The following is an 8969-nucleotide window of genomic DNA, read 5'->3' on the forward strand; positions in this document are numbered from 1 at the left end:
GGAATCTTCTGCACCTGAGATTCTCTCTTCCATCTCTTGTATTCTGTTGCTGATGCTTGCATCTATGGTTCCAGATTTCTTTCCTAGGGTTTCTATTTCCAGAGTTGTCTCCCTTTGAGCTTTCTTTATTGTTTCTACTTCCCTTTTTAGATCTTGGATGGTTTTGTTCAATTCCATTACCTGTTTGATTGTGTTTTCCTGTAATTCTTTAATGGATTTTTGTTTCCTTTTTAAGGACTTCTACCAGTTTAGCAGTGTTTTCCTGTAATTTTTTAAGGTCTTCTACCTGTTTAGCAGTGTTTTCCTGTAATTTTTTAAGGCCTTCTACCTGTTTAGCAGTGTTCTCCTTTATTCCTTTGAGTTATCAATACCCTTCTTAAAATCTTCTACCACTGTCATGAGATATGATTTTAAATACGAATCTTGCTTTTTGGGTGTGTTGGGGTATCCAGGACTTGCTGTGGTGGGCGTACTGGGTTCTGATGATGCCCAGTGTTCTTGCTTTCTGTTAGTAATATTCTTACATTTGCCTTTCACCATCTGGTAATCTCTGGTATTAATGTTCTTGCTGTCTCTGGTTGGAGCTTGTTCCTCCTGTGATGCTGTTAGCCTCTGTCAGCACTTCTGGGCGTCAACTCTCACCTGAGTCCCAGTGGTCAGAGCACTCTCTGCAGGCAATCTCTCCTCTTACAGGGCAGGTGTCCAGAAGTCTGGAGCTCTGATCCACTTCCTGAGTCCTGGGGTGAGAGTCTTCCCTGTAGGCCGACTCTCCTTTGGCAAGGAAAGTGTCCAGGGGTCTGGGTCTCAGCTCTGCCTCCTGGCTGAGGAAGAAGGCCCAACAGGACCCTGTCCAAGAAGCTCTGTTGCTTCTGTCACCCACATGCTCTCCCGTGATCACAAGGTCCTGGGTTTCCTAGGGGGTCCTGTAGCGTGGAGAGTCATGGAGAGTCCTTTGTGGCCCTCGATGCCTTTGGCCACCCTTTCATTTATAATAGCCAGAAACTGGAAACAACATAGATGTCCAGGTACAAAACAATGAATAAAGCAAATGTTGTACATTTACAAAATGGAGTATTATGGTTTTTAAAAAAAGACATAATGTGAAGGGTGTTGGTTCTCTAATTTCTTTTTCAGCCCATGTATCATCTGTATAACGGAAGGTGGTTGATTTCTTTCAGCTAATTTTATACCCAGCCATACTGCAGAAGTTGTTTATCAACTTTAGGAGTTCACTGGTTGAATTTTGGGGGTGGTTTATGTATACTATCATATCATCTGCAAATAGTGATACCTTGACTTTTCCTTTCCAATTTTTATCTCCTTGATCTTCTATTGATGTCTTACTGCTCTAGCTAGAACTTCAAGTATTATGTGGAACAGACAGAGAACAAGTGGGCAGCGTTGTCTTGTCCCTGATTTTAGTGAGATTGCTTCAAAATTCCCTCCATTTAATTTGATGTTGGCTATTGGTTTATTGTATATTGCTTTAATTATGTTTAGGTATCTGCCTTGAATTCCTGATGGCTCCAAATCTTTTTACCATGAAGGGGTATTGTATTTTGTCAAAGAATTGTTCAGCATCTAAAGAGATGATCATATCATATTTTCCTTTGAGTTTGTTTACATAGTAGATGATGTTCATGGATTTTTGTACAATGAACCATCCCTGTATCCCTGGGGAGAAGCCTACTTAATCATGGGGAATAATCGTTTTGATGTGTTTATGAGAATTTTATTATTTTTGTGTCAATGTTCATAAGCAAAACTGGTCTGAAGTTCTCTTTCTTTGTGTGGTTAAGGTATCAGAGTAACTGTGACCTCATAGAATGAATTAGGTAGTGTTCCTTCTGTATCTATTTTGTGGAATAGTTTAAGGAATATTGTTATTAACTCTTTTTTGAAGGTCAGGTAGAATTCTGCACAAAAACCATCTGGCCCTGGGCTTTTTTTTGGTGGATAGGATTTGAAGATTGCTTCTACTTCCTTAGGAGTTATGGGACTGTTTAGTTTACCTGATCTTTAACTAACTTTGGTATGTAGTATCTGTCTTGAAAATCATCCATTTCATCTAGATTTTCCAGTTTTGTAGAGTATAGGCTTTTGTAATAAGAATATTAAATCAGTTTCTGTTGTTATGTCTCTCTTTGCACTTCTGATTTTGTTAACAAGGCCTTTGTTGACATAGCCTCCAGGAGAGATGGGGATACCAACCCACCTTCAAAAGTTTCAACCCAAAATTGTTCCTGTTTAAAAGAAGAGCAGGGGGAGGGTATAGGGAACTTTCGGGACAGCATTTGAAATTTGAAATGTATATAAAGAAAAGATCTAATAGAAGAAGAAGAAGAAGAAGAAGAAGAAGAAGAAGAAGAAGAAGAAGAAGAAGAAGAAGAAGAGGAAGAAGAAGAGGAGGAGGAGGAAGAGGAAGAGGAGGAAGAGGAAGAGGAGCAGGGACAAAAATAGAGCAGAGAATGAAAGAATGGCTGACCAATGACTGGCCCAACTTGGGATCCAACCCATGGGCAGGCACTAAACCCTGATACTGTTACCCATGCTATGTTGTGCTTTCAGACAGGAGCCTAGCGTGGCCAGCACCTAACTGAGACAGATGCAGATACTTACAGCCAAGCATTGGACTGAGGTCAGGGATTCTTATGGAAGAGTTAGGGGAAGGAATAAAAGAACTAAAGGGGATGGCAACCCCATAGAAAGACAACCATGTCAACAAAACTGGACCACTGGGATCTCCCAGAGACTAAACTATCAACCAAAGAGCTTACACAGACTGGTCTGAGGCCCCAGGCACATATGTAACAGAGGACTGCCTAGTCCTGTAGAGAATTGATGCCCCAGGGAGGGGAAATGTCCAGGGGGAGGGTACCCTGTCAGAGGTGAAGGTGAAGGGGGATGTGGGTAAGAACCCTGTAAGGGGGAACCGGGAGAAAGCAGAACATTGAGATGTAAATACATTAATTAATAATAAAAATATTTTTCAAAAGTAGCATAATGAAATATGCAGGTAAATGCATGGAGCTAGAAAAAAAGTCATCCTGAGTGAGGTAACTCAGACCTAGAAAGAATACTATATATTCACTTAAATGTGGATATTAAGCTGTTATGTAAATGGTAATAAACCTATTACATCCATAGACCCAGAGAGGTCTAGGGGACAAATAGGTATCCTTTAGAGTGTAGAAGAGAACAGAATTAAATTGGTGGTGGTGGTGGGGTAGTGGGCAGAGACTGGAGCCAGGTCAGGCCAGGATGAGGTAAGGAGCAAAAGAAGAGATAGTATTGAGGGAGGCAATATGGGACAAATAGTTGGAATTGAGGGGCAATCTTTTAGTCCCCCAAGACTGGAGAGATATATGCCAGTCTACTCTCCCTGTTCCTCTGTTGTACAGGGGGAAACTCTGTTTTGAGATGAATGTCAGATGCAGGCTAGAAAAAAAAATGAATTATATAATCAACAAATAGAATTACAACAAGCCCCTCACCCCTGTTCAATTAGTAAACTGGAATTATGACCAGCTGTTCAGCCAAGGTGACTTCTCCACAGAGATTCACAGGCATTACTCCTTGCTAGCTGATATGAGTAGGCTCACTTTTTTGCACTCCAGGCCTTGGAACCACTTAGGCCCCTTGTCCATAGGGCCTGGAGAGGCTGTTTTACTAACATTCTTGAAACAAAAACCAACTGAGACTCTCTTGGATTTTATACTAAGGGTGTTAGCCAGTTTAGACAGAAAAATAACAGATGTTACAGCCAAAGCAATGCTCCTAAAAAATCCTAGGAAATAGGTAAATAAAATGAATATATGTAAAGAAAAATCACAGACCAGCTGCCATGATTTACAGACATGAGTACTACTTCTTAAGTTATACTAAAATGAAAGGAAAGCTGAGTTCACACCATGAGTACGACACAATTTCAATATTTACAAACTAATCGATGTCAGAGACCAAAGATGTAGATGCAGTGGGAGAAGAAAAATGACTATGTCAATAGATACATGAAGCCCTGTGGTAAAGTATCTTTAGAACAACAGCTCCAAAGTATGTGAGGACAGAAGGAACATACCTCAGAATAATAATGACAACGAGACACAAAGCTAAAACAAAAAGTATAAAAAAAAAAAAAAAGGGAAACTATAATTATTCTACTCTAACCAGGAACAATTCAACATAGTATATCAATTAATCCGCAATTCAAGAGAAAAAAAGTCAACAAAAAGGAAGATCTATTGACCTTACAAGGGATTTCAATACTGACATTTGCTACATGTTCTAATGTCTTGGTTCATAGTCAGCCAGATCCTGCTTTTAGTCTGGATTAAATAGACTTTCTTTCCAATGGGCAACAGTCATTTCAGAGTCTCAAAACTAACCAAATACTGAGAGTAACCAACTGCTTCCTGTGCAGCCTATAACTGGAAATCAACATTACCACATACAATCTTATTCACAGTGAAATTGTCTAGACTCCTTAAAGAGACACTGACAAATGCAATTTCATGTCTTATACTCTTTCTACTATCACCTGACACCCACACAATACCTTGCTCAATCCTTCAAACATACCTGTCTTCATCACCCAGGGCTCTTAGTTCTTATTCACAGGTGAGCAGAACTGGCTGAACAGTGGGAGACCTGCATGTGGGAAAGAGATTCTTCAGAAAGCACCTGGAACGTTTCATGGAACAAAACTGAAAGATGCTCACACCTGCCAAAAGAATAGACATAAAGGAAAGAGAAAATATGACAAATGTCTATTTTAATATAAGGATTTCACTTTATTCTGTGAGATGTGGGACTCATTCACACACACAGTTCACACTCAAAGTTGTTTTTCCCTGAACTCTGAGGAAGAGCAAGGGAGACTGCAAGAAAATTATTCTGACCTACAACATTCAGACTGTTGCACTCCTCTTAAGTGAAGTCTCTGAGGCATTTCCACTTCTGCAAGAAGTCCACAGTCAACCAATCATGAAATGAAAACAAAGCAGTTAAGCCACATGTGCATGGACACAGTGCTTTTTTTCTAATGTAAGTGAGCAATCATAATTATTCAAAAAGTACTAATTTTGTGTTAATTAAAACTGAGTTTTCTAGCTAAAAAAAAAAAAAAGATTAGCAAGATGTAATTCACTCATCCCATGCATACCAGGCTGGCCAAGACCTTATTAGGTCTAAAAGAAAATCTGGATAAACTGCTAACTCAGGTGCCCATTAACATAAACATATCTAATAGGAAGGAAAGAGAATATGGTCATATTGGTGAAATCAGCTAATTCTACCCAGATTAGAATATATTAAAAGCAATTTTTGGGGGAAGCTGGTCGTGGTTGAGTTCACTGGCCCCAATGATTGATGCCAGGGGAGTTGCCATAGGAGTGGAGGGGGAGCATGAGAGAAAGAGCAGGCTTATAGAGAGAAGAAAAGGGGAAGGAGGAACAGAAGGAAGAGGAGAGAGAGAAGAAGGAGGAGTGTTGTTATTAAAAGAGAAGAAGGAGGAGTGTTATATTAAAAAAACGAACCGGCACGTTCCCACACTTTTGCCTCTGCCCTGGCAGGCTGACCTGCATGCACTGGCTTGCAATGGCCGACCTTTTATCTCATGGAGATTGTGATTAAGAGCTCCAAAATCTCTCAATCCAGCTCCATAGATTCCCACTGGCGGGTCCCACTGGCAGGATGTTACCAGGCCAACCCTGTGCTTCAAATCTCCCACATCCTTTGTGATGCTCACCTGCAAACCCATGCTTTGCCACTGTACCTTTCTCTCTTGAACCTAGGCAATCCATGGTGTGGAGGAAAATGCAATACAAACTTAGTTCAGAAACAATGATAACTCAATCTCGGGTGCAACCCTGAAAACCCAATCTTGTAAGCCTTATTAAAATCTGATTCTTCTGGTGGTTGATCCTTGCGGATCTGCCATGATACAGGGAAACTCTAACAGCTACATCTTACCCATATGCTGTCCTGGTTCCAAAAGGGCCTGACTCTCTCCTGTTTCCTCTCTTCCTCTGTCCAACCCAAAAGTTCCCTGTACTTACCCAGTGATTTTTCTCATTAGGGGATTGGTTCACAAGAACAGCACCAGGCCCATCCACAACAAAGGAGGAGGAGGAGGATGAGGAGGAGGAGGAGGAGGAGAAGGGGGAGGAGAAAGAGGAGGAGGAAGAGGAGGAAAAGGAGGAGGAGGAGGAGGAGGAGAAAAAGTGGAAGAAGAGGAGGAGGAGAAGAGAAACCAAAATATCTGGATTTTATAAGGAGAGCCTCTAGTAGAAGGGCAACCTAGTTGCTGGGCTGGAAAAGTTCAGGGTTGAGGGCAGGGCCTCTCAGGTTGGGAGAACCCTGAGGTTATGTCTGCTTTGATATGTAAAATATGCACCTCAATCCATTGTCCTGGGATCCAAAACCAAACAGTATCAAAGCGGACAGACAACTTTGGCTAGGTACTTTCTTGGCTGCCGCTTCCTCTGCTTCCTCTCTTGCCCCACTCTCTCTTCCCTTCGTTTCTTTTGTTCAACTCCTCTCTCTTTCCATTCACATCCTGGTTCACTCTGGACCCTTACTTTATTAGTCAGTCAAGTCTACACTGGTTCCTCTTATTACTACTACCTACAAAACTCTCTGTGGATTCCTATTTCCTTGGCCAAAGGCCACTCTCTTGCATAGGCAAAAGATGAATGGGGGAGTTAAAATGCAAGGATGAATTTGAATTCAAGCTTTGTAACTGCTGTAGTAAAGACAAATCCTTGTGCAAACTACACACACTGCAAATGCCCTAAGATATATGGTTGGAAACTACTCTTGTTAGCATTCCTTCTAGGCTCTACCCCACAATTACCTGGCAATAGCCACGTAGGTCTGGCTTAATATACAAGGGGCTGTTTGCCCACTCCTCACTTTCTTATTGTCTCTAACCCTTCTCTCCCTGAACACTTTCCTCCTTCTCTCCCTGCCCCCTTCTCTCCATGTGTTCCTGGCAGGCCTCTTCTCCCTTCTACACTTCTATCCCTCTAACCCCACTCCCTTCTCAACTCTCCTTCCCATGTCCTAAATAAACTCTATTCTATTCTATACCTGTCATATGGCTCTATACTACATCTGTTGTATGGCTATACTTAAGAGGGAAAGGATGCCTCAGCATGGGCCTGCTGAGGGCTAAGGCACCCTCCCATCTCAACACAGCTAGAGCTATCAAACATATCCTTGGCTCTTTCTCTTTTTTTATAAAACACAACAACTTTAGCCACCATAAGATAAATGGAAAATCATGTTAAACCCCAAGTCACAGGATCTCAACCTAATTGACAATAATAAGATATTCCAAATAGAATTGTGAGAGCTGAGAGCTGCTTTCTTAGGAGCAGCAGTTGAAAACAACCCTGCTTCCCTTCTGCCCTTTTCCCAGTACCTCATTTCCTCTGACTTGGGAGGTTCCAGGGCCACCCAGCTGTGATTCTTGTTGCAGCTCAGCTGTGTGCTGACTTTCCTCCCATAGCTAGGAAACTGCATCTTTGAAAAGTCTGTGAGTTCCTAGTCAGAACCAGGCCTGGGTAAAATGTCTGCAGTTAGGGAACACATGGCTTACCCAGGTAGTAAAGGGAATGGAGGATTTTCCTGTCACTCTGGCCCTGATCTTTGAAGCAGCTCTCCTAGACCTGCACAACACAACCCTATTACAGAAGCTCTGAACTTTTTCAGGCTGGGGTCTTTCTCTTCCTTAATTACCTTTGTAGAGTCCATCCAACTACTTTCTTTTCCTCTTCATTCTCCTGGTCTAATATAGTGTCCCTGCCACTTGGAGACCATTCCCTCCTACTGAGATACAGGCAGCCTGCCATACAACTCCAGCTGCCAGTCTCCTTTGGACTTTCTCCATATAGACTACCCATATGCTTTCTGACAGCCTAGACCTGTACTGGATCTAGTAGGGCACCGTATCGCAATATCTGAGCCACATAGTGAATACTATGGAAGTCAGTGAACTCTCAACCAATCCAACCCTAGTGCAGAATTCATCCTGTGCTGTAGCTTTCATCACTAGATGCTGATATTAGGGTAGTGCTGCCTCAGGAAAAGTTTTATCTACTGGAAGCATGCTAAAGGAGCTCTAATATGCAGAACAAAAAAATCACTTTTGAAAACTCAGTACTTTATGGAGAAGCCTGTGGTTGTCTAAGATGCAGAAATAAGCTGTGTGTTTGGCTCAGTTTAAAGAATTCTGTTATACCATACTCACAAACAAATGGAAACTGAACAACTCTATATCATTAAAAAAAATAGGTTAAGACAAAAGTAAGAAACAAACTAAGCCCGCACAGATGTCATATTAGCAACTGAGCAGGAAACTGAAAACTCTCAAATACAAAAAGGTAATTACACCCCCAAGAGGAGTAGACAGCAAGAAATAATCAAAGTCAGGGCTAAAATCAATAAAATAGAGATAGAGAAAAAGACAAGAAATCAAAGAAAAAGAATTGGTTCTGTAGGGAAAAAAAAATGAAATCAACAAGATAGAACAAACCTTATCCAAACTAACTATAGGAATGAGAGAAAATGCCTAAATTAAGAAATTCAGACACAACAATGGGCACATAACAACAGACACAGACATAATCCAGAGACTCATAAAACATATTAAAAACCCCTACTCCACCAAATTTTAAAAATCTAAAAGAAATGTACAGTCAAATCAATAGGTATCACATCTTAAAGTTAAATCAACATCAGATAATCAAATAGACCTATTTAACACCTAGTGAAATAGAAGCAGTCACTAAAATATTCCCACGCAGATGGAATTTGTCCAGAATTCTTTTTTTTTTTAATATTTTTTATTAGGTATTTTCCTCATTTACATTTCCAATGCTATCCCAAAAGTCCCCCATACCCTCCCACTCCCCTACCCACCCACTCCCACTTTTTGGCCCTGGCATGTCCCTGTACTGGGGCATATA

At 41.1% G+C, this 8969-nt stretch overlaps 1 protein-coding gene across 1 annotated transcript in view; it reads right to left on the bottom strand.

The window, feature by feature from the left end:
- Nucleotides 1–8969, bottom strand: part of LOC110283879 (zinc finger protein 501-like) — a 37976-nt gene that overhangs the window by 24319 nt on the left and 4688 nt on the right. The window contains exon 3 of the mRNA XM_029471641.1: nucleotides 4579–4720. The gene's annotated coding sequence lies outside the window, so the exon portion shown is untranslated. The remainder of the gene's footprint in view (nucleotides 1–4578; nucleotides 4721–8969) is intronic.

The sequence above is a fragment of the Mus caroli genome, chromosome 17 (genome assembly GCF_900094665.2).
Source record: "Mus caroli chromosome 17, CAROLI_EIJ_v1.1, whole genome shotgun sequence".
In the NCBI taxonomy this organism is placed as follows: Eukaryota; Metazoa; Chordata; class Mammalia; order Rodentia; family Muridae; genus Mus; species Mus caroli.